This window comes from Lotus japonicus, chromosome 2 (assembly GCF_012489685.1).
Source record: "Lotus japonicus ecotype B-129 chromosome 2, LjGifu_v1.2".
NCBI classification, from domain to species: domain Eukaryota; kingdom Viridiplantae; phylum Streptophyta; class Magnoliopsida; order Fabales; family Fabaceae; genus Lotus; species Lotus japonicus.
Genome location: NC_080042.1, coordinates 60,839,241 through 60,864,632, shown reverse-complemented (window position 1 = coordinate 60,864,632; position 25,392 = coordinate 60,839,241). Strand labels below are relative to the sequence as shown.

The following is a 25,392-nucleotide window of genomic DNA, read 5'->3' as shown; positions in this document are numbered from 1 at the left end:
TGAAGACTTTTTCTATTCGGAGCTTCAAACGAAGATTCCACACGCGTACACCCATTTCTTTCAATGTTTCTAATCTTTCTTCAGAAAGAAGTTTTCTCATCCGACATCAACTGCAAAAAGTAGTTTTTCGGGTAAAATAGATTTACACCGACTTTGGATCGTTTGCTTTAATTCTGAGAAACCTGTTTTGAGTTCTGGAATTCTGTCGCCATAACCTATCTTAGAATTCACGGAGGAATGTGCAGGAAAAATCGGAATCGCGAAATATTCTTTTTCCCGCGTTTTCCATTTTCTATAAATAGCTTGAAAAATGAAAAAACAAAAACAAAAACAAAAACATCACCACCAACACACACACACGGTCGTGAGCTTCAAGGAGGAAGGAGGAGAAAAATATTTTCACCGATTCTTGTCTGATCGTCGCTCTGTTCGTTGCTACGCGTAGGCCTCGAGGTACTGATGCTTTTCCTTACCTCTGATCGTAAATTATGTCGCTTTTCTCTATGTCTTTCTGTGCTCAAAGTTTTGAGTTTTTTGTAAAACTGTCCAAATAACTTGATTTCTCTGTCAAAACTTATTCCCTGCATGCCCAAGAGCATGTTTAGCAGATTACATTTCGCCGAATCTCGTCGAATTGCCGCAGAACTTCAATTCTGCTCAAAATACCCATTTTATGCTGAGGTTCCGCTTTTTGAGTCAAAAATTATCGACTGAGCTTAGCGTCAGTAGGATTAGTCGTCATAATCGTCGTTGGTATCGACCTCTTCCAATTTATTTTTTGAAATTCTGATTTTGAGTTTCCGAGCTAAAAATCTTGACCAAAATACCCCTGTTCTAGTTTTCGATCCGATAATTTTTCTGAGAGTTTCCCTGGCCTAGATATCGCCTAAGAATACCTAGGAATTAAATTGGATCGAAGAAAAAGTTCGGAAACCCTATTTTCTAAAGTGGCCGAAACTTTTTGGAGCTGTACCGCGTCCAAAAATAATTTTTGGGTTAGTATGGCCTGAGCCATAGCGTAGCCCTTTCCGTTGTCGAAATTTTGGCGTTGGTTTCGTGTCATTCCGAGTTTTGTAGCTCAAGTTATATGCGTTTTAGCAAACGAAGTTTTGTTGTCAATTCGTGCCCAAATAGGAACTCCGAAACTTTAAAGCTTTCTTTCCGATTTCGATTAGTGTTATTAGATTGATTTCTTCTAGTAGGGCTTGTGTTGATGATTGTGTTTCCTTGTTCTAGGTTCGCAACTTCCATGCACAACTTCTACTCACGAAGGTAAGGGTAACTCAGTTTTAGAGCGTCTTTGAGTCTTGCATGCTTTTATCGCACTGCATGCGTTTGAGATGAAGTTGTTTAAACTTGATTGACAATTGATTGAAATGTTGGTATGCTTTCAATGTTGTATGCTTGCTTATGTTGACTAGTTCTGAGGCTTGTGCCAAATGTTTCCTGAAGGCTTCGGCCGAGTGAACTTATTGAGACGCGTGTCTCCGTTTTCTGAGAGGCTTCGGTCGTTTACTAGTTTCCGTCATTACTGCTTTCAAGTGGATAAGACATGGTTATTGTTGATTGATTTTGGCATATAGGCTGAACTTAGTGGCAGTGCAGTGGTTGTCGTTCCACATGGTTGTCCCGTCTTTTGAGGCGTTATTAAGTGGCATCCAATGGTTGTCGTTCCACATGGTTGTCCCGCCTTTTGAGGCGTTATTAAGTGGAATCCAGTGGTTGTCGTTCCACATGGTTGTCCCGTCTTTTGAGGCGTTATTAAGTGGCATTCAGTGGTTGTCGTTCCATGTCTGTCCCGTCTTGCGAGACGTTATTGATCGATCTGTTGTTGAGGATTGTTGATGATTGTTGATATCTGATTTGATGTTATATTGTTGAGGTTATTGTTATCCGACTTAAATCTGTTATTATGTTGCTGATATCTGATTAAGTCTATGTTGTTGATATTTGAATTAAATATTATGTTGTTGGATATATGTCGTTATCTATTTTGAATTAAGTTTCTAGCTTACATGTCATGATATGCACCTAAATTTGATTAGCATGCTTTTCTCTTTTATATGTGGTAGCTGCATGGAGTTAACCCTTTCTGTTTGTTTTTTGTTGTTTGGGCGCTTAACAATATTAGGCGATGAAGAGCCTTCTGGCGATGCTTAGCCATGCTGAGATGGAGGAGGGATAGTAACCAGCGGAGCAAGGATGGAAGAAGCTGTATAGTTTCCTCTTAGTAGTTTATGCTTTGAGTCTTCTTCGCTATCTGAAACTCTGTTACTAAAACCCTGTTTTCGCCACTTTTTAAGTGTGCGCACTTATTTTGGAAACTTACTTATGCTATTGTAAGACACTATTATTATATGTCGGGAACGAGTTGTTTAATTAAGACTACGTTATGTATTAAACTGTGTTTAGATGTTTTAAAAAGGAAAAAATTATCGTGTTTTCTTAGGATTACGAAATAGTCCTTAGATTTTGTTAGGTTACTAATGTGACTCCTCAGTTGAAAAACCGGGGCGTTACAAATACAATAAACTTTAAGCTTAAATTATTATTAAAAAACCTATCAGCTATTGGAATAAGCTCCTTTATAAGAAAATTTTCTAGAACTTTTAAGCTAGTCAAATTAGTTTCAAGCTAGTAAAAAAAAGTTATAAGTTAACTAAAATAACATACCAATCATAGCCATAAAAAGTAAATTATACAACTTTTACATATGATCAACATAAAAATGATAAAGAAGATTAATATGAAAGTAATTAATTATAGCAAAATGAATTTATAAAAAATAACAAACTTATGTACTAAATTCAAATATGCTTACAAAAAACTAAATTCAAATATGCTTACAAAAAACTAAATTCAAATATAAGAACATCTAAAGAAAAAAGAAGAAGCAATTAATACTTAAATTTTCCAAGCTTGCTTCCTTCGAAATACTCGCACAAATTTAATGTCTCACGGTTGATCAAATTTCCTGTCCCAATACCTACAATAAGTAAAAATTAATTTAAAGATTATTTATACAAAATTAATTTTACTTAATATTTAAAATAATAAATGCTGAAAAAGGGAGAAAACCGGTCAAAACTTAAAAAAAACCGGCTCCAGCCGGTCAAAACCGGTCTGGAACCGGTCAACTACAGTTGGATGACCTGCTCAGCAGGTCACCCACTATATAATGTTCATTCCACTCTTTCTCACCCCAAAAACCCTAGCCGCCCACCTCTCATCTCTCATTCTCTCTGAAACGTCTTCGTCCTCCTCTCTTCTCCTCTCTTCTTCTCACTTCTTCTTCTTCTTCTTCCTCCCTTTCTCCTTCTCATCTTCCTGTTCTCCCCCTCATCCTCTCTTCCCCTTCCTTTTCTTCCCCTTCTTTTTTCCTCATCTTTCTTCTTCTTCTTCTTCTTCTTCTTCTTAAAAAAAAAAAAAAAACTTCTTCTTCTTCTTCTTCCTCCCTTTCTCCTTCTCATCTTCCTGTTCTCCCCCTCATCCTTTCTTCCCCTTCTTTTTTCCTCTTCTTATACTGTTCTTCAAACCCGATTCTTCTTCTTCCTCATTTTCGCCCCCAACCGATCCAAACCCCTAACTTTCGCCCCCTGCCGATCGAAAACCCTCATTTTTCTCCAAAACCGAGTCAAGAAGCACCTGGATCGGAGATTTTTAAAAAGATTTGATGCATGCAAGGCTCGTTGCTATCAAAGCAACGATTTTTTCACCAAAATCCGAGGGAAGAAGCACCTGAATCAGACATTTAAGGCTCTGAGGTATGTAAAAATCAAATTTTTACTTGATTTTGTTTGTTTAAAATTTGTACTAACTGAATCCCTCTCCTCTCCCTTCCGGATCATCTCCCTGTCAACCAAACTGGACTTGTAAGCCACTGAAGATGGATTTTTTTTTCATGTAAATATCAATATTCAGTGTAAAAGAATGATTTTTTACTGTAAAGTTTGATTTTTTATGTAAAGTTTGGATTTTTATTAATATTGCTATAAGATGTATGCTAAATGCTAACCACTTTAATGCTCCCTTTCTCCTGCTTGTTGATGCAAGTTTGCCTCTACTTCTCCTTCTACTTTCTCATCACCTTCTATTCTGCTTTATACTCTAGTGGATGCAAGCTTCCTCTACTTACTTTCTCCTCTGACCTTCCAACTAATTCGAACAGTGAGAAAGTGAATGATGAGAGTAGAGTAGAGTCATGGAAGGTGGTACGGCTGATTGAACAGGTGAACACGGGGAAGGAGGAAAGTGATGCATGAATAGTGCTCTTAGCTGGAATCAGGACTTTGAAAATAGCCTTTAGATTAGCAGTTGAAATCAACGGTCAGGATTTCATTTCCCTTATGAATAGTGCTTTTCAAACAGCCTGTTAAGTAGATGTAGATTTAGTTTTCTTGTTTTGCAGTATTAAAAAAATACGTACTTGTAGTCTCATTATTGTAACAAAAAAAAGTCTCATTATAAGCTATTCATTTGTTGGAAAATAAAAACTATACTCATTTTACTAGATCTTTTGAAGAAGAAAAGAAGATAGTAATTATGATAAGATATAAGTATAATTATTAAGCAGCAAAAAAAGATACTAATAAGTATAATTATTATTCAAGCTCTTTTGTTTTTCACAAAGTAGGTATCTACTGAATACATATATCTCATTGAATTTTGTTGTAATAAAACATACCAATTAAGTTTCTTAAATTGGAAAAAGAAATTAGAAACCTTGACCTCTGTTTTTGCAGGGATACAAGTAAAACTTCCCTTTTCCATGGTATAGTTATCAACTGAGTGCATTATATTAGCCAAAAACAGAACCTACCACAATGATGAATTACAGAGATATATTACTATTACAGAGATATTGTTCAGTGATCTGTTCAATTGCTCCTCTCAGCAAGCTTATACAGTTCGTGAATGTGGCAAGTGGGTCGAAGGTGCATGGAATTGGGACCTTACTTGGAACCGTTCGATGTCTATGCAAGAAGAGGAAGCTCTATCAAACTTAAAGGCTGCAATAGGCGTGTTTTCCCCTACCAGAGATAGGGCTGATCATTGGGTTTGGAGTTATGAGAGGTCGGGTTCATACACTGTGAAATCAGCCTATGAAAATATCCAAGGCCAGGAGCAGTTCGAGGAGGAAGGAGCGTTTGAGGAGCTTTGGGCTGTAAAGGGGCCCTCAAATGCCTTGGCTTTAGCTTGGAGGGTTATATAGGGTCGTGTACCAACAAGAGATAAGTTGAGACAGCGACATGTTTTACCAGCTGAAGCAGATATCATCTGTCCTTTATGCTTGCAAACTGAGGAGAGTATCCCCCACTTATTCTTCTCTTGCCATTTCTCTTGGAGGGTCTGGACAGAGGTATATAACTGGTGCGGTTTTAGTACAGCTCTACCAATGGAGGTCTCAGTTAATTTTTTGCAGTTCATGCAGGGGTGTGGCAACCTGAAAAGAAGGCGTGGAGCTTGGTCCATTTGGGTAGCTGCAATAGGCTCAATTTGGTACAGTAGGAACTCATTAATTTTCAAAGGAGAGGAGCTTGATTTTCAGAAGTTGGTGGATCAAATTCAAACCAAGTCTTGGTCATGGCTTAAAGCAAAGATTAAGGGATTTTCCTCTCAAAAAAAAAATGCAATCATGGTAGAGTGTGTTTGGTTCTGCCGATCAAATTGTACTTATCCTTAAATTCAAATGCTGTGTGAATGAACAAATAACAACACTGATGGTATTCTTGTGCTTCAGCCTTCTTTAAGCGGTATTGAATGTCTAAGATCCGAGTTGTTCATGGAAGAAAGTAACATTCTGAATTCATATTTAGTATTTACTATAGTAGTTTTTTCTTAACACATATACTACAGTAGTTGAGGAAACTGAAAGTAGGTATTTGGTGTCAATGTGATTGTAGTTGTCACTGTTTGAATGTAATGTTGAACCTAGATAATCCTATTTCTACTATCAGACAGATAATAGTAGCAGACAATCGTTCTACAATTAAGCTACCTAAGGAACAACGGAGAGGGTGAGGGGAAGAAAATTCAATACCCAGCCAGCAGCCACCATTGAAGGAACTATTTATGGTGCCAAACCTCAGCCAACTTCTCCATCACGATCAGGGAAAAAAAAGAAGGGAACAATATCAGATCAGAAAAAAAGGGAATCCTAGCATATCACAAACGAAAATCAGATAATTTCTTTCTAAATTAATAGCACAACACCACCAGAGATCAAATACGTACCTAAACGGCGCAGGATCATGTGCCTGATACGCAGTAAACATGGCTTGAAGGAGCTCCAAAGAAACCCATCGACCACAAAAGATCTCTATTTTTCCTCTTTCTGTCCGTCTCTGCTGAAATGGCCACAGTGAAAAAAGGGAATTGAGGAGATAATACCAATCACACATTCAGGGGATTGAGCAGACATGAACACTAAACATTTCATAATGCAAATCAAATGTGAGAATGAACCTTGGTCATGCTCTGCCATGATTTGTTTAACTCAACCAAGCTTTTTGTTCCGCCAGGGGAACCTTCTAGATCGCAAATTAGATCCAACGCGAACTCTGTTCTGTTGTCGCTCTCCGGCAGCGGGTGGCCGAATTCGGCGAAGAACGACGATAATTGCGTCGGAGAACTGCTGTAAACAGTTTGGTCGCGGGAGAGGAAGATCATTCGGAGGGTCGAGGGGCATCTAGTTGCAGATGAAGCCGATGATGACAGTGCTCCATACGGCGGTGGAAGGGCGAGGGAGGGTGTCGAGGAGGTGCTGGAAATCAGAGGCAGACACGGAAAAGCAGTAAACACGGCTTCTCTGTAGAAGGTTTTAAACGGATTTGAAACCTAGAGAAACGGCTGAGAGAAGGAGAAAAGGAATGAAGGTAAGGTGAAAGGGGAAAGGTTTGTATTTTGTTGAAACTGAAAAGCGTTCCACATTGAATGGAAGAAGGAGTGAAACTGATACGAATGAACGGCTGAGATCAAACCTGAGTGAAATAAAATGACTTTTTTACAAAAATATCCATACCCAGCTCTCATAAATATTGGAAGAAATTGCTGAAGGACTTTTTTGCCCCCAAGGCTGCAAAACTTTGCTTTTATATATATTATTATAGATAGATAGATTATAGATAGATTAGATTATAATTACGAAAATAATTTATAATTAGGTTATAAGTTAATTTAATTTAATTCTTAATTATAAGTTGTTCGATTATATTAGCTTATGAATTGTGTATACATATTTATAAGTTATTTTGATCTAATGATTGTAGGAGTAGTACGTGATAAACATTTATTGTGATAAGTACGTGCTCAATCAAGATGTTTGGTCAATTGCACTCCTTATAAAGAAAAAATATTTAATTATTAAATTAGATACATAACGTTTTACGGATGGGTGACTACATTTCATAAAAAAAAACTCTATAATTGCATCAATATCACACTAAATTAAACAAAATTGTGGATTGGCTTAAACTATAAACTATTGTTTAATATAAAGGTAAGTTATTTGGCTGTTGCCATGCACCAGGTAGGATGCCCTGTTTGACTCACACATGCACATCAATGTCATGTTCATCAAAAACAAAATGTACATCAATGTTTATTGTTATAATTTCCAGCAAACTCGCAAAGAGAATGGAGAGTGTCCGTGACTAAGGTAGAGCTCAAGCTCTGCTCCATATCTCTATTTTTTCCGTGGCAAAATTTCGAGCTTTAGTTGCATTTTTTTATTTTTTTCCCCACTTACGTAAATATGCAAACGGAGTTAATTAAGTCTCTAAACTTTAAAAAGATTAATTTCGATCCCACATTTACTGTCATTTACAGTTATCAGACTGATCATGTCGTCTATTTTCATCTAAAAAATCATGTTTTTTGGGTTTTAATAATTAAAAACCCAAAAAATCCATCAACTTCATTTCTATCTTCCATCATCTTCTCCATCATTAAACCCAAAAGATATCCATAAAAAAAATCTTCATCACCAGCAATCCACACTCAAACCAGCATCATAGTCATCAATCCACTGAAGAAGAAAAAAAACACATCATCCCCATGACCCCATCATCATCTGCCCACAAACACAAAGCACACAGAGGACCCATAAAACTCCTCCATTTCATCTTCTTTCTCGGTTGAAGATGAACTTTTGTAGAAGGATTTTGTCTTTGGGGGGGGGGGATGAGTTTAGATCTTGGTGTTAGTTTTTGTGTTAGGGGTTTGGTGTAGTTGATGGTGATGAGGATGATGGCTTTGGTCGGATATATATGGGTTGGGGGAGTCCAAGGGACGAGATCTGGATTCAAATATGGGTTGGGGGAGATTGAGCTCGCGACAGTGAGGGGGAACCAATTAGACCCACATCCCTTTCAAAGCCAAAAAAGAGACACTGGTTTAGACAGAAGTAAAAGAGAGGAGCATCGCAACAGAGCAAGGAAGTAGAGGGAGAGACAGATGGTGCGATGCCTGAGGAGGAAAAAAGAATGCATCGGAAGAATGAAGAGATCTAGAGAGAGAGAGAGTAAGAGACAGAGATCGGTACATTCCATGAGTTTGAGAATGAATATTCATTTGTACCGGCGATGTAGGACGAGGAGGTGGCATCTGAGGTCCAGGATTAGCGTCGAAGTCACTCTCTAGGTCTATGTAAGACAAATCCCCTTCAAGCATTCTATCATCTTTATCATTGTCATCTTCTGAAAAAATGATGTCAGCGTCCACATTATAACCGTCACAGTAATAATAATAATAATAACAATAATAATAATAATAATAATAACATCATCATCATCGTCCGGATTAATTGTGCCCCCTAAAGGAACCATCTCTGGTTCAGCGACATGTTTCTCCATCTGCCTAACGCCTTCATTAGTTAATGGTGGTTGTGTATTCACCGAGTTTGTTGAGACTGGTATTGATGAACTTCTAGCCTCAGTAATTTCTACGTACAGCTCCAACATTGTCATGGTGGCAGACAGATGACTAAATGCCTCCATCATGACTCTCACATCTTCATTATCACATATCTGAAGAGTTGTAAACTAAAATGGATTAGGTGAAGTCATAAATCTAAAGGTCACAGTCGAAATAACCTGTATACTTCTGAGCTTAAACTTTTCATTAATTTTCCTCTTCAAGTTGTTGAAGCTAATGTCGTGTTTGAGATACATTCACTTTTCTGACTTTCAAACATAACACCTTCAGTGTTGTTGAAAGCTCTACCATTATAATAAACAAAAGCAATTATTTGGCTCATTGTAAAGGTTTTCAGAATTACCAAAACGTGTATGAGGATGAGAGAAAACTTGTTTCTGCCGTGTGGAGATTGTGTGTCGTTGAAGTGCTAATTAATTTATATTGTTTGAATTCGCAGAAAGTGAATTCAAGAAATTCGCAAAAAGTCTTGCAAATTCCTCAAATATTCACTAATAGTCTTGTGAATTCTAATTCCTGGGCCACATCAGCTGCTCATGTGGCCAAAACTACTCTTTAGAACCAATTTAGTTTTTTTTTTGCAGTATTAAAAAAATACGTACTCGTAGTCTCATTATTGTAACAAAAAAAAAGTCTCATTATAAGCTATTCATTTGTTGGGAAAAAAAAAACTATACTCATTTTACTAGATCTTTTGAAAAAGAAAATAAGATAGTAATTATGATAAGATAGTATAATTATTAAGCAGCAAAAAAAGATACTAATAAGTATAATTATTATTCAAGCTCTTTTGTTTTTCACAAAGTAGGTATCTACTGAATACATATATCTCATTGAATTTTGTTGTAATAAAACATACCGAGTAAGTTTCTTAAATTGCAAAAAGAAATTAGAAACCTTGACCTCTGTTTTTGCAGGGATACAAGTAAAACTTACCTTTTCCATGGTATAGTTATCAACTGAGTGCATTATATTAGCCAAAAACAGAACCTACCACAATGATGAATTACAGAGATATATTACTATTACAGAGATATTGTTCAGTGATCTGTTCAATTGCTTCTCTCAGCAAGCTTATACAGTTCGTGAATGTGGCAAGTGGGTCGAAAGTGCATGGAATTGGGACCTTACTTGGAACCGTTCGCTGTCTATGCATGAAGAGGAAGCTCTATCAAACTTAAAGGCTGCAATAGGCGTGTTTTACCCTACCAGAGATAGGGCTGATCATTGGGTTTGGAGTTATGAGAGGTCGGGTTCATACACTGTGAAATCAGCCTATGAAAATATCCAAGGCCAGGAGCAGTTCGAGGAGGAAGGAGCGTTTGAGGAGCTTTGGGCTGTAAAGGGGCCCTCAAATGCCTTGGCTTTAGCTTGGAGGGTTATATGGGGTTGTGTACCAACAAGAGATAAGTTGAGACAGCGACATGTTCTACCAGCTGAAGCAGATATCCTCTGTCCTTTATGCTTGCAAACTGAGGAGAGTATCCCCCACTTATTCTTCTCTTGCCATTTCTCTTGAAGGGTCTGGACAGAGGTATATAACTGGTGCGGTTTTAGTACAGCTCTACCAATGGAGGTCTCATTTAATTTTTTGCAGTTCATGCAGGGGGGTGTGGCAACCTCACTACACCAGAAAAGGGCTTTTACAGCGCCCCTTTTACAGCGGTTTAGGTGGCAGCCGCTGTAACAACACAAAACGGAGCGGTTGATGGGCTATTACAACGTTTTATTAAACTAACCGCTGTAAAAGCATTACTTTTTAACAGCGGTTCTCTTAGAAGGCGCTGTAAACACAAAACACGGAGTGGTAATAGGATTTTATAGCGGTTTATATACTGACCGCTGTAAAAAATAGGTTCCACTATTTACAGCGTTTATTAAACTAACCGCTGTAAAAGTGACGTAAATAATAAAAAACAAGAATTCAGGTTCCGTGGATCGAACCCATGTTCCCTTAATAAAAGGCAATAGTCTTTCCACGACGTAATCTCGACCTGCTACTTCTCTCAAAGCCCTCGCCGCCTCAAACTAAATCCTCTTTTACTTAGTCGTTCCCCCAATTTTTCCTCTCTCAAATTTCATTTCCCTCTCAGTTTGTGAAAAAAGCCCTAATCTTGAAATCCAATCTGTCTCGCTTCCTTCACCTGCGTCACTCCAACAATCAGTTTCGCCGTTAACACCGGAAGAAAACGACAAAGCGGTAGGAGGTCGTTGATGAAACGGGAAGCCGAGATGGCGTGGCATTTGATGGCGTAGAGAGGCTTTGCCTGGAGCGTGCGACAGTGGCGGAACTCAAGGTGGTTGAAGAATGAAGCTACATGGTGGGGTTTGCAATAGGAGAAGGTGGAGGAAGGGAGATGAAGTGGAGGCGAGTGACGACTAGGTCCCTCTTCATGGTGTTTGCGTGTTTCACTTTCACCAAATTGAACAGTATGTGAAATTGGTAATTTCTACAGATCCAAGCCTTTTTGGCTACCATCAATTTCTTTTAGTATATGAATTCAACAGAGTTAGTGCTTTTGAATTCCTTGTGGGTTTAGTCTTAGTGATGATTTGTGCTTTGCATGTTACTCTGATTTTGTGTTTTAGTGACTTTGAATTTGACCCTCTTCGTCTTGGTGAAGTACCATAGAATCTTGAGAGAATCATAGAGTCAGAACTCAGTCACTGCATATGGGCTATGCTTGTTGTTGTAAGTGTCTCTATTGAAAATGTGATTTAATTTTTATCTTAAAAAGATGATTGTATCCTGGCATAAACATGAGTTTAGTCCACAAGCGATGAATAATTATAGAAAACTTCGTGTTAGTATCTTGCATTTTCTGTTGAAATATCTGCATTTTCTCTCCCTTATATAACATTGAATTTTCCTTACTACCTTGCAGCATGGATGATGGGCTCTCTGAAATTACCTAATACAATATGTTTTTGCCCTGGTATGTACTTTTCCTTTGTCTTTCCTAGCTGTTACCATTTTCTTTGGAGTTCTCTTGCATGTGTGAATCAGGTACGAAATAGAGGTGTATGTGTGTGTGTTGCGGCCATGGATCTTAGGCTTTGAAGCCTTCTCATAGCTTCAAGAACCCTATGATTCACTAATTGGATGGATTAGGTATGAAGTCTTTCTCTTGCTGAAATATCTTTCTTACAAATGATTTCTTTGTCTGTACTTTTGTGTTAATTATGTATTCTATTCTTTAGTGAAATATTTTCTCTCATGGACGCATTTTAAAGCTTTGAAGATGTGGTCAAGGTTGATTTCCACTTGCGCTTTATCATAATTATGCTGTTTATTCTCAGCCCCTTGTTTGCTTCAGCTAAACACATCGCCTCTTTGTGTGTTATGATATGACTTTTTTAAATGATGGGCACGGTCTTATTGGGAAAAAGGGGTAATGTGAAGCTTCGTATATACGAGGGAAGGGGGCATTTTGATAGCCAGTATAAGTAGTTTAGTTGGGATTATATGTGGCTGGGTTTTGGTTTTGTATTGCCTCTTTGTTTCTCAGCTTGAAGACTTTGTTGTGTTAGTTTTAAGTAATAAATAACTGATTAGCATTGGTTATTAGTTTGTTAAATTGTTAATAGGTTGTTAGAGAAGCATGCTGGGATATTGTGGTTATAAGTCACTCTTATATCAGCTTATACGGAATTACCAAATGTATCTCTGTAGCTGTGTTCATGACACAACTGTGGTTGTTATGAATCCTCTTTAATTTACTCTTGTCTGTTACAGACTTAAGTTTCTCTTTTCCTTTCCACTGTTTTGTTTCACACTTGTCCCATTCATATACATAGAACAAGTTGATAAGGAACTAGAACTAGAACAACTTGCACTTACTTTTGTAGCACTGAATAATCCTTTCCTTTCGTGATAAAATCTGAATTCTCTCTCATTTTTTGTGCCAGTTGTATCACTGTTTTGTTTCACACTTGTGCCATTCACTTTGTTATGTTGATTCTGTGTTGAATTAGTAAAATGACATGTCTTTATACACTTAATATGCAGGATGCCCAAAGTGCCATAAATTATATGACAGGTTAGGCATTTTATGATCTCCCATGTTTTTCCCTGCATCTATAATCTTGAAATTCTTACATAACAATCTTCATGTTTTTTGTCTACCAATTAGATAATATTGTCTTCAAAAATTTCATTCTCAGGATATTATTTTTTGGGGGAATGTTCATCCAATGTTTGTGGCTCTTCCTTACCTTCACCAAAGCTATGGTCGTGTTATTATCAATGCAAGTTTGCTACCTTTACCAAGATGAGTTTATATGGCGTAAGTATAATAGTTTATGGATTAAGTTTATCATTCTTTGTTCTTGTTATCATTCTCTATTCTGCATTTGTACAGCTTGGCTTAGGAATCTCCAAAGGCCATGGAATTGGATTCAGATTGACAGTTTTGACTTAAACTTAAGGACCAAACCCTGTAGTGCTTATTGCTTAAGGACCAAAACCTACATCTTTTCCTTATATTTCTATCCCAAAATGATTTGTTTTGTTCATGATGCTTGTACTAAAGTAACTTGGCTTTTCCTGGTAAAAGACCAATTAATTAGTCTTCAATTGTATGTTAAATTTTATCATATAGTTCATACATAGTTTGGAGAATCCATTAAGAGGTTGCTGTTTGATAATGGTAAGGAGTATATCAACAAACATCTTTCTTGTCAAGCTTCCTCATTATGTAACATCAGATTAGATCTGCCATTATCTTGTATGGTTATACAAAGAGCTTGTATGCATCAAGGAAAAGAGACAGTCTGTGTGTGAATAGTTTATCTTTTTCGTGAACCTCTTTTGTTTCTTATTTTTTCGTTGAACATGAGAGTGATTGATAGGAAATAATTAGCACACACACGCATAAGCAAGATCAACTAAATTTTTTCCATATGATATTTGATTGCAGGTGAGATACAGGGGGCCTATCAAATAAAAGTTACTACAAGCGCCCTGGCCTTGTTGCTAACCAGCAGGCACAATGAACTGGCAAAAATTCATGTCAATGGCCATCTGATTAAGGTATTACATCAATGAGATGTTACTGTGCTTATATGCTATACCTTATTTTAGCTTATGTTACTGTGTTATACCTTGTTTTAGTTTGGTGATGTGTATTGATTTTGCAGTCAGTTTTCATAGCTTTTGAAATGTGTACCCTTTCGGTTAAATTATGATCAATATATCTTCTTTTCAGAAAAAAAAGAAGAAATGTTATCTTTTGGCTGAACAGGTGTGGTAATTAATTCAACCAAAAAAAAAATTAAATTACAGCGGTTCCGTGGTGGAACCGCTGTAATATATATTATCAAATACAGCGGTTACCGCCTGAAACCGCTGTAAAAGAAGACTCAAGTACAGCGGTTATTTTAGAGAACAGCTGTTGTAGGTATGTATTTATAGCGGTTTTTTTAAATCAACCGCTGTAAATAATGAGTCTTTTACAGCGGTTAGAACCGCTGTTAAGGCTTTTACAGCGGCAAGATCTACAGCGGTTCTGGACCGCTGTAAACCGCTGTAAAAGGCCAAAAAAAAACCGCTGTAAAAGCCATTTTTTGGTGTAGGGCCTGAAAAGAAGGCGTGGAGCTTGGTCCATTTGGGTAGCTGCAATAGGCTCAATTTGGTACAGTAGGAACTCATTAATTTTCAGAAGTTGGTGGATCAAATACAAACCAAGTCTTGGTCATGGCTTAAAGCAAAGATTAAGGGATTTTCCTATTCCTTAATAGAATGGAAATCGCAGCCACTGTCATGCTTGGATATAATTTGAAGTTTTTGTGTTTTAGCTGGGTCACTTTGTACTGCTATTTACTGTGAAAGCTCTGTTTTCTTGCTGTAAATTCCTCCCTGTTTTTTTCTTTTTCTCTTCTCCCTTCCCTCTTCTTGTATTAAGGGTTGGGGCACCCTTGTGTCTCCTTTTAATACAATTCATTTGCTTATAAAAAAAAATAAACTATTAATATATTGGACAGTTACGTACGTTGAAGACGGCACTTGCTTTTAATAGAAAGAGGCCTGATCAGAGGGTATATTTTTTTGGTACAAAAGAGGCCTGAGAGGGTTGAATTCATAAGTCATAAATTCAGGGATTAAAAATCCAGAGAATAAATAAAGTAAAATTGAAGTGATCAATCTCTCTTGAAGTTAAAGGCACATTCAATGTGAGATGGTGGAAAGTACAATATCCAATTAATATTCCTTTACTTTCCGTTTATAGTCACTTCTTCCAATTCTTTTATACCATTTATGGCATTGATTAATTTGGTATTGATGACCAAGAATTCTAAAGTAAGTACACACTATCTGCTACACTACTATTTCACCTCACTCCTGTTATTGGAAACACTATCATGGACTTCTAAACGTTCGACTGGCTTCACTAGTGTAAATAAACACAAACACTTAACTGTTAAGTTGAAACGTTCAATCATATCGTCTATCAGGTTTTGTACGATAACAATTTTAAGGGCATAAGTGGAATACTAAAATTTTCATATTTCAGAAACACTTTGACGTATCATCTTTATATGTGATTTGCTGTCCAAGACTAAACGACTTATGAAAACGACAGTTCAAGATTGACTAACAAGGAAAATCATCTGATGAATGAGTGTCATCTTTGAATCACAAAAAATATCAGACAACCTTGGAGAAGAAGTTAGAAGAGAAAAAGAGCACGTGATCTGACAAAGCTCAAGGGCAACGTTGCCATCATCAAGTTACCATTTTTGCTCTTCAACGGATAGAAGCCAAGACCAATTCTACCTACCAACTAACATACTACTTCTTTTGGGAAAAAGGTCTTCAGCAAACAGTGTCATACATTTAGTGCGCCTGACACAAGCACACTAAAAGTATCGTTTGATCCAACGACTAGAATCTTTGTGAAGAAAAAGCTTCAACGACTACAATATTACTCACAAAAGATCAAGGAGTATAAAAGGAAGACTTGAAGAATTGAAGAGTCGTTGATCGAATCTCTGTTGAATCAATTTCAATGATCGAAGTCAGAAAGAAGCAACAATCCAAGTCAAGCCTAAGAGTCAAATCTCTTTTGATATTGTCTGCTTCAAAGAGAGAAACATACTCAAAAGTCAAATCCTCTTATCCAACTCTCTTTAGATTTAGAACACAAAGTACTTCAATACTTTGTAGTTCAAGTGCTTAGAAATTTCTACTATCCCTCTTGTGAGAAGAGAACCCAGTAGAGTTAAACGATTTTGAAAAAGATCTTAGGAGAACTCCTGAACAATACTTGTTGGGTCAAGTAAGTAACTTAGGGCCCATTAGTCAATCAATATAAAATAGAGTTAATGGATTTTAGAGGTTTCATTTCAATTGTTGTTCTCACCATTCTGAACGAAAAATGTTTTATGGTTGGTTACATTTTCTTTTATGTGGAGGAGTGAAAAGTATATCAAATAATCAAATAGACAAGTTATAAATTCATAAAATGAACAATGGTCACTAGATCCAATTCAAAGCAAAATATTGTCTCTTTTTCTTCTTCTTCTTTTTTCGCTTTTATATTGTTTTCCAAACGAATATGGCTCTACTAGTGTTGCAACCTCAGTTAGCTGCAAATATGGCCTTCAACATGAATGTTGTTACCCGAAGCATGAGGAAGCATTGATGCTAGACTTTAAATAAGTGATTATTGGGATGGAAAGAAAGAAACATGGGCAGATAGCCAATCGAAGTGTTGGTAGAGCAAAAATGAGTTTAGTTCCCATAGAAGAGAAGAGAGATGAACACGATGATTAATAAAAATTTAAAGAAAAAAACAAGTTCTCATAGGGGCTTGTAAGAGGACCTTGTTAGAAATTTGTGTGTGTGGGCTTTTATTATTTGGTGGACCTTGGTTTTACAAATAGGTTGAATGAATAATTTGATATTTTTTCTTGGAAGTATTATGTAATTATTCATCCATTATGAGTTTATCAATCACTGTGTTTAATATTTATTTTTCTTGGGCCGAAGCCCAATTGATAATTGTGTTGAACTATGATGTTGGGTCAAGTATATAACCTAGGGGCCATGATGGATGGAAACTAGGGTTAAGATTTATGTATTATATATATGTGTGGGTGAGAGAGTCTAGGATCACTATCTCCTCTCTTGAACTGTGGCTGCCGGTCTAGTCTTTCCATCAAAATCTTAGTTATAGACCGAGAAAATATGAGAGAAAGATCTTGATGTGTAGATCTTGATATGTAGTGTGCGCTTGTGCATGAATCTCAATGCAGGTATATTTTCAAATCTATCAAAATTCTCAATATTTCTTCTTCTAGAACTACTTAATTCATTCATATTATTATATTAATATTTTACAAATCATAGTATTGATTTAGTAGATATTTGTTTCCTACAGATCTCCCAATTAGGGGGAAAAAGACCTCCAAACAGGCGGAGAAAACCCCAAAAGAGGTGGCTCAAAATTGTGCGGCGCTAGTGATAATTGTAGGTAAACACACATCTAATGTGGACACTCAATGTTGAGTTTTCATACGAATATACATGAAATTGTCACTATATGGCAATTAACCTTCATACTGAATATTATTTATTTTTATTTAAGCACTTTTAACAATTTTTATAATTTTCATGAATTATAACGCTAAAACTTGAAATTATTTGTAAAAGTGGGTTTATGTGTAAAAATAAATAAATAAAATTAATGTAAAAATAAAATCAAATCCATAACTTTTTCACTCAAACAATAATGATTCATTATGTCTTATCTACGTTTTCAAATATTAATATTATTTAAAAATAATAAGAATAATTTTAAAAATTAAATGCATAAATTTTTACTTTTTAAAATTAAGTAAATTATGAAAAATATATCCAAGTATAGGAAAAATATTGTAAAATATAAATACATAAAAATATTTTAACTCTAAATTTTCAATTAATAGTGATCAATTAGAAGTATAATCATATAATTTTTTAATGTAGAATTATCATTATATAATATTAATAATTAATATGGAAATTTAATTAAAAATGAATTATAGCATTCACATGAATAATTTATAGCATTAGTTGATTATTTTTTAATATTTTTCTTAAACATGTTTCTAGTGTTTATCATATTTCTAGTGGTTTTCATACCAGTTTTGGTAGATTCAAAAGGCAATATGAGCGAAGGTTGTCGGAATGCCGGTGGAGGAGATACCTACGCTAGGGAAGCCATCGGAAAGTTTGATAAGTCCATGATAGTGTTTCCAATAGCGGGAGTAGTATTACGACCTGGGAAAAAATGAGTATCACTTGTAATGCTCCGTTAATTTCTACCCCTCTAGTTGAGAGGACTTCTAGTGTAGATGCTTTTGAAACAATATGGTAGAATACACTTGGCCATTGATTCTGCAAACAGTTCAAAGACAAATTTAATTATATATCTCTTTCAAATATCTCCGTAAATATTTATAACAACAACACTTAGAAGTTTTAGGATATCGACACTCACTACGCTCATCAACATATCCACAAGGGTGACAAGATTCATAATGATGATTGTTGATTCTCTAGAAGATATACTATTTCCTAGGGGGCATAGGTGCTTGGAAATGTCGAATCTTCTATAGAATCAACAAGTATTATGATGAATCCTATCAGCCCTTGTGGATATGCTTATGAATGTGGTGAGTGCCGATGTCCTTAAAAACTTCTATTTATTGTTGTTATAATTTACCTAGTGAGACAGTTGAAACAGATATATAATTTATCTTTGAATTATTTGTAGAACCAATGCTCAAGTTTATTTTGTCATATTATTTCAAAAGCATCTACTTTTGAAGTCCTCTTAGCTAGAGTGGTAGGAAATAACGGAGCCTTGCAAGTGGTACTCAATTTTTTCCAAAGCCGTACTAATACTCCTGTTATTGGAAACCCTATCATGGACTTCTCAAACTTTCGGCTTGCTTCACTAGTGTGGATATCCCCTCTGAAGGCCTTCCGACACCCTTCTCTCTCATAGCCCCTTAGATATGCCAAAACTATTATGAAAACCGTTGGAAATATGATAAACACTAGAAACATATTTAAGAAAAATATTAAAACGTAATCAATTAATGCTATAAATTATTAATGTCAATGATAGAATAAATTTTAAACTAAATTTTCATATTAATTATTAACATTATATAATGATAATTCTACACAAAAAATTTATATAATGGTAAATCTAAATGATCATTATTATTAGAAAATCTGGAGTCAAAATATTTTCATGTATTTATATTTTATCGTATTTTTCCTAAACTTTGATATATTTCTCGTAATTAACTTAATTTTTAAAAAGTAAAAAGTTATGGATTTAACTTTTAAATTTATTCTTAAGGAAACTACAGCTGAGCCTTGCAAGTGGTATAAAAGGAAGACTTGAAGAATTGAAGAGTTGTTGATCGATTCTCTGTTGAATCAATCTCAATGATCAAAGTCAAAAAGAAGCAACAATCCAAGTCAAGCCTGTTGTTCCTTTGTTGTCTTGCATTTTTTTAAAAACAACCTGATGTCGAAGCAGGTGCCTTGGCATCTGATTCCGTGAAGCCAAGACATTCGTTCTCTGGCTGGCGTGCAAAGTGAGTCCCTTTGTTATCTGTTTAAAGATTTGTTTTTATTGTTACTTGAGGTTCAAGTAACTGATTGAAGGGAGTTGTTTGCGGGTTGTTTATTGTTGGAATAAATCTATGATTGAGGATTTGTTTTCTATCTTATACTTGAATGTTACGCAAATCATATCTTGGAAGATTGTGTTTCATTGTGTGTTGATCAATCATGTTCTTCAGCCCAGCTAACCCTAGTGCTGCCTCTGATGAAGTAGAAAAAGAACAAAGACCTAAAACGTGATGTTACCGAAGCTCATATTGAAGATCAAGTGTTTTTAGGATTGTTAGTTGTGCTTTGTTCTTGTTAGTTGTGAACGAGTCTTGCTCTCTAATTCTATAAGGCAAGGTTGTGTTATGTGTTTAGTTTGATTGTTCAAACACTCTTGTGATTTGTTGTCACCAATCACTGTGGCAGTGGTTGAGAGAAAGTGAGAGGGACTCTCATACTTAGGTTGAGATACTAAGTAGAAATACACTGGGTAGGTTAGGAAAAGAACTATGAACTTGTTATGTTCATGAGTATCTGTAATTCCTGAATCTTGAGAGAGTGGATTTCCTTTCTTTGGGTGCAAACCCTCCAGACGTAGGTGAAGTTTCACCGAACAGGGTTACCAATTCTTGTGTCTTGTTTTTCTTATGTTCTTTGGTTTATACTGTTATTAAGTAATCGGTTGTTCTAATCGATTGTCTCAGCATCGCGTAGGACATTCATTCTAAGGGAACTAGAATTTTAATTGGCATCAGAGCAGGGACCCCTGTTCTGTTTGGGTGAGCTCCAGGGAGATACTTTCTTGTTCTCATGGATAACAAGGAGGGAGGATCGGTTAACAGGCCACCAATTCTGGATGGCACCAATGATGATTACTGGAAGGTTCGCATGACTGCCTTTCTTAAGTCTATTGACAACAAGACTTGGAAGGTCATTGTCAAAGGTTGGAAACATCCCACCAAGGTGCAAGCTGAGGCAAGTACCTCAAATGCCGAAGAGAAACCTGATGAAGAATGGACAAAGGATGAAGATGAAGCTGCTCTGGGAAACTCTAAAGCGTTGAATGCTATCTTTAATGGACTTGACAAGAACATGTTCAGGCTGATCAACACATGTATTGTGGCAAATGATGCCTGGGAGATTTTGAAGACAGCATATGAAGGCGCCACCAGAGTGAGAATGTCAAGGCTCCAGATGCTTACTACTCAGTTTGAGAACTTAATGATGACTGAGGATGAGACTATTTCTGAATTTCACATGCGTGTACGTGACTTGTCAAATGCTTCCTTTGCTCTAGGAGAACCCATGTCAGATGAAAAGCTTGTGAGAAAGATCTCGAGGTCCGTTACCAGCAAATATGCTATGAAAGTCACTGCTATTGAAGAAGCTCAAGACATCAGCAGTATGAAGGTTGATGAACTCATTGGTTCTTTGCAAACTTATTCGTTGAAGTTGGGTGATAAGCCTGAGAAGAAGAGCAAAAGTACAACCTTTGTATCAAACACTGATGATGGAGATGATGCTGACTGTGAAAGTGAGAACTTATTTGAAGATCTGGCTCTACTTGCTAGAAAATTTAATAGAGCTCTGAGGAAGATTGATAGAAGAAACAAGCCAAATGTCCAAGACATTAAGTCAGACAATTCCAAGCCCTTCAATTCTCAGCGAAAGACCAAAGTAGAAGACAAATATGGTCAGAGTAAAGGTGTTCAGTGTCATGAATGTGAGGGATATGGCCACATTAGAACTGAGTGTGCAACTTACTTGAAGAAGCAGAAGAAAAGCATGGTTGTTACATGATCAGATGAAGACACTGAAGATGAGGAAGAACTCTCTGCCAACAGAGTCAATGCCTTCTCAGAAACTATTGATGATTCAGAATCTAGTGATGAGGAGATGACAGATGAAGAGTTAGAGGATACTTACAGGCTTTTGCACAACAAATGGAAGGAAGCTTGAAAACTTCTGAAAGAGCAAGAAGATGAAATAGAGCAACTCAAGTCGTAAAATGAAAAACTGAGAGAAGCTATTGACAAGTTGCATGATGATCTTGATGAATGGAATACAAAGCTTAAAGATGTTGACACTGTGGAAAAGGCTAAACTGATGTTGATCAATGTTGAACTTCTAGAAAAAGTGTCCACACTGACAAACAAACTTGAAGCTACTCATAAATATGTGCGTATGCTGAATAGTGGATCTGACATGCTTGATGAGATACTAAAGGAAACAAGCAAACAAGGGAGAAGCGTGAAAGGTATTGGCTTTAACTACAAGACTGCTAACAAGGAAAATCAGAAAGCGCCAAAGAAATTTGTTGGTGCTAAAACCAAATCTGAATTCAAGAACCCCACCAACTATCCGATGTCAGACCCGATGTCCCAACATGTGCCTCAACATAGGGGTTCTCAACTGAAGAATGCTACATCTACCCCTTGGAGATGTCATTACTGTGGAAGGAATGGTCACATAAAGCCTTATTGCTTCAAGCTTTATGGTTATCCTCAGACTCAGAACATAGTCAAGGCTTCAAAGGAAAAACAAACAAAGAAGACTTGGATGCCCAAAGGTAAAGTCACATGCCTCATAGCTCACACATCTTTCAGAGCTTCATCAAGTGAAGATTGGTACTTTGACAGTGGTTGCTCAAGACATATGACTGGAAACAAGGAATATCTGGAAAATCTCAAAGGATACTCTAGCAACTTTGTTACCTTTGGAGATGGAGTGAAAGGAAAAATCAAGGTTATAGGAGAGCTGGTAAATCCTGGATCCCCAGATCTGAATGATGTGTTATTTTTTAAAGGATTGACTGCAAACCTTATCAGCATAAGCCAACTCTGTGATCAAGGTCTTGATGTTTTGTTCAGTAAGGCAGTGTGTATTGTTACTACAAATGATCATAAAGTGATGATGAGAGGAGTCAGATCCAAAGAAAACTGCTACATGTGGGACTCACAAGAGAAAGCTCAAGTCTCTAGATGTTTGATATCAAAAGTGGATGAGCTAAACCTATGGCACCAAAGACTGGGTCATATCAATCTCAAGGTAGGAGAAGGAAGAATATGTGGAGAGTGCAAAATTGGAAAGCAAACCAAGATGTCCCATGCAAAGCTCCAATATCCAACCACGACAAAGGTCCTTGAACTACTACACATGGATCTAATGGGGCCCATGTAAGTTGAAAGTCTGGGAGGTAAAAAGTATGTCTTTGTCTGGGTTGATGACTTTTCCAGGTACACTTGGATTGACTTCATGAGAGAGAAATCTGAGACCTTTGAGATATTCAAGAGGCTATGTCTGAAGCTTCAAACTGAGAAAAGCAGTGCTATAATAAGAATCAGAAGTGACCATGGAAGAGAGTTTGAGAACTCAAAATTCTCTGATTTTTGTGGCTCAGAAGGAATAAGTCATGAGTTTTCTGCTCCCATTACTCCTCAGAAGAATGGTATTGTTGAAAGGAAAAATAGAACTCTTCAAGAATCCACCAGGGTGATGCTACATGCAAGGAAGGTTCCCAACAAGTTATGGGCTGAAGCAATGAGTACTGCGTGCTACATTCACAACAGAGTAACTATTAGAGCAGGAACCTCATCTATTCAGTATGAGATCGGGAAAGGAAGGAAGCCTACTGTGAAACACTTTCATATCTTTGGCAGTAAATGCTATATTCTGGCTGATCGTGAACCAAGAAGGAAGCTTGATCCCAAGAGTGATGAAGGCATTTTCATGGGATATTCAACAAACAGTAAGGCTTATAGAGTGTATAACTCACGCACAAAGGCCATGATGGAATCTCTGAATGTTTCTATAGATGATGTACCAAGTGAAAGGGAGGAGATAAATGTAAATGAAGATGATGATGGTGCACATGTCTAAGCTGATGTCCCGCCAATTTCCCTCGACAATGAATCTGAGAATAGTGATGATGAACAAGAAGATAAGGTGACTACTTCAAATAAAGCCCCATCAATCAAAATTCAGAAGATTCAACCTCAAGAGAACATTATTGGTGATCCTAAGGAAGGAGTGACTACCAGATCTAGAAGCTTTATTTCTCATGGTTGTTTCATCTCCAAGATAGAACCCAAAAATATCAAGGAAGCACTGACTGATGAATACTGGATGAATGTCATGCAGGAAGAGCTTGATCAGTTCATAAGGAATGAAGTTTGGGATCTCATCTCAAGGCCTGAAGGAGTGAACATCATTAGTACTAAGTGGATTTTCAAGAACAAGTCAGATGAGAATGGAGTTGTTACTAGAAACAAAGCAAGGTTGGTAGCTCAAGGCTACACCCAGATAGAAGGAGTAGATTTTGATGAATCTTTTGCACCAGTGGCTAGACTGGAATCTACAAGGCTCTTACTGGGAGTTGCTTGTCTCTTAAAGTTTAGACTATATCAGATGGATGTTAAGAGTGCATTTCTGAATGGGTATTTGAGTGAAGAAGTTTATGTTGAACAACCCAAAGGATTCATAGATCCTCATCATCCAGATCATGTGTACAAGCTCAAGAAGGCACTGTATGGATTAAAATAGGCTCCTAGGGCGTGGTATGAAAGACTCACAGAATTTCTTGTCAGCAATGGCTATTGTAAGGGAGGAATAGACAAGACCCTGTTTGTGAAGAATGACAAAGGCAAGCTCATGATAGCACAGATATATGTAAGATCAAGTTTTGATCTGGTAGTACAACTCTATGTTTTGATGATTACAAGTTAACCTTTTAATATGAACAATTATGGTACTCTAACGTGTTTTTCTGAGTGTGCTATTTACAGGCTCTGACCTCTATTTATCTCACACAAATCAGAAGCACTATGCTTAAAGAGTGACCCAAGCAACGCTTTCGCATTCTCCATGTTCAATCTGAACAGTGGAAAAGCTTCAGAAGATCTGAAGTAAATCAAGCTCTGATAAGGACTCAGCTCACTTGAAGCTCAGATGATCCAGACGTTCTGACAACCCAGAGACTCTGAAGAGTGAAGACTCTGAAGTCCAGAAGCAACTGGCTCTGAAGACCATGTAGTGAAGATCAGAAGGTACAACGGTCAGAGGATCCAAGCTTCCTTCTGACTCTGATCAATCAGCTTCACAAGTTCCAACACGAAGCGCTCCTCTGATCAGAAGTCTACGAGGTTAAAGGTCAAGTCACTATCCAAGTACAAAAGCAAAGTGTACTATCCTAACGACCTAACCTACATTCTCAGCCACAGCAGAAGATGGAATTTCCAAAACTGCCCTCCAACGGTAGCATTTCCATGCAACGTTCAAACCCTAATCCTTGGAGTATAAATAGAGGCTGAAGATTGAAAGAAGCGGCTAGAAGCATTTACACACGCGCAAGAAATATTCAAACCTTCTTAGCTTTCTTTCATCTTGAATTTCATTGTGTTTACTACAAGCTTTTTAGAAGCATTCTCTTTGTAAACAAGAACTTCATATACAGTTGTATAGTTTGCCTTTAGGAGATCAAGGTTGATCGGATCCTAGAGAAGACTAAGAGAGTGAATCTTAGTGTGAGCTAAGTCAGTGTATTGTTAGTCACTTGTAGGTTTCAAGTGCAGTTGTAACACATACCTGATTAGTGGATTGCCTTCATTCTAAGAAGGAAGAAATCACCTTAACGGGTGGACTGGATTAGCTTGAGGGATTTATCAAGTGAACCAGGATAAAAATCCTTGTGTGCTTTTCTATCTCTTATCTTAAGCACTTTGTTCTCGAAAGATTTGTTACAATCTTTAAGATGGAAGTTTTATTCTGAAAACGTTATTCAAACCCCCCTTCTACCGTTTTTCATACCTTTAATTGGTATCAGAGCGCAAGTTCTGATTACCACACCT

General features: G+C 36.8%; 1 long non-coding RNA gene across 13 annotated transcripts; it reads left to right on the top strand.

The window, feature by feature from the left end:
* The first annotated feature begins 10,936 nt into the window (after positions 1–10,936).
* LOC130738655 (uncharacterized) lies at positions 10,937–19,724 on the top strand. Of its 13 annotated transcripts, none has more exons than XR_009019508.1 (7): positions 10,937–11,626; positions 11,820–12,046; positions 12,944–12,974; positions 13,099–13,220; positions 13,854–13,966; positions 17,316–17,408; positions 19,290–19,724. It is a non-coding gene; the product is annotated as an uncharacterized LOC130738655 (long non-coding RNA). The 13 variants fall into 13 exon arrangements; XR_009019511.1 differs by lacking the exons at positions 17,316–17,408; positions 19,290–19,724 and adding exons at positions 14,142–14,177; positions 14,509–15,439; XR_009019512.1 differs by lacking the exons at positions 17,316–17,408; positions 19,290–19,724 and adding an exon at positions 15,516–16,398.
* The last annotated feature ends 5,668 nt before the right edge of the window (positions 19,725–25,392 follow it).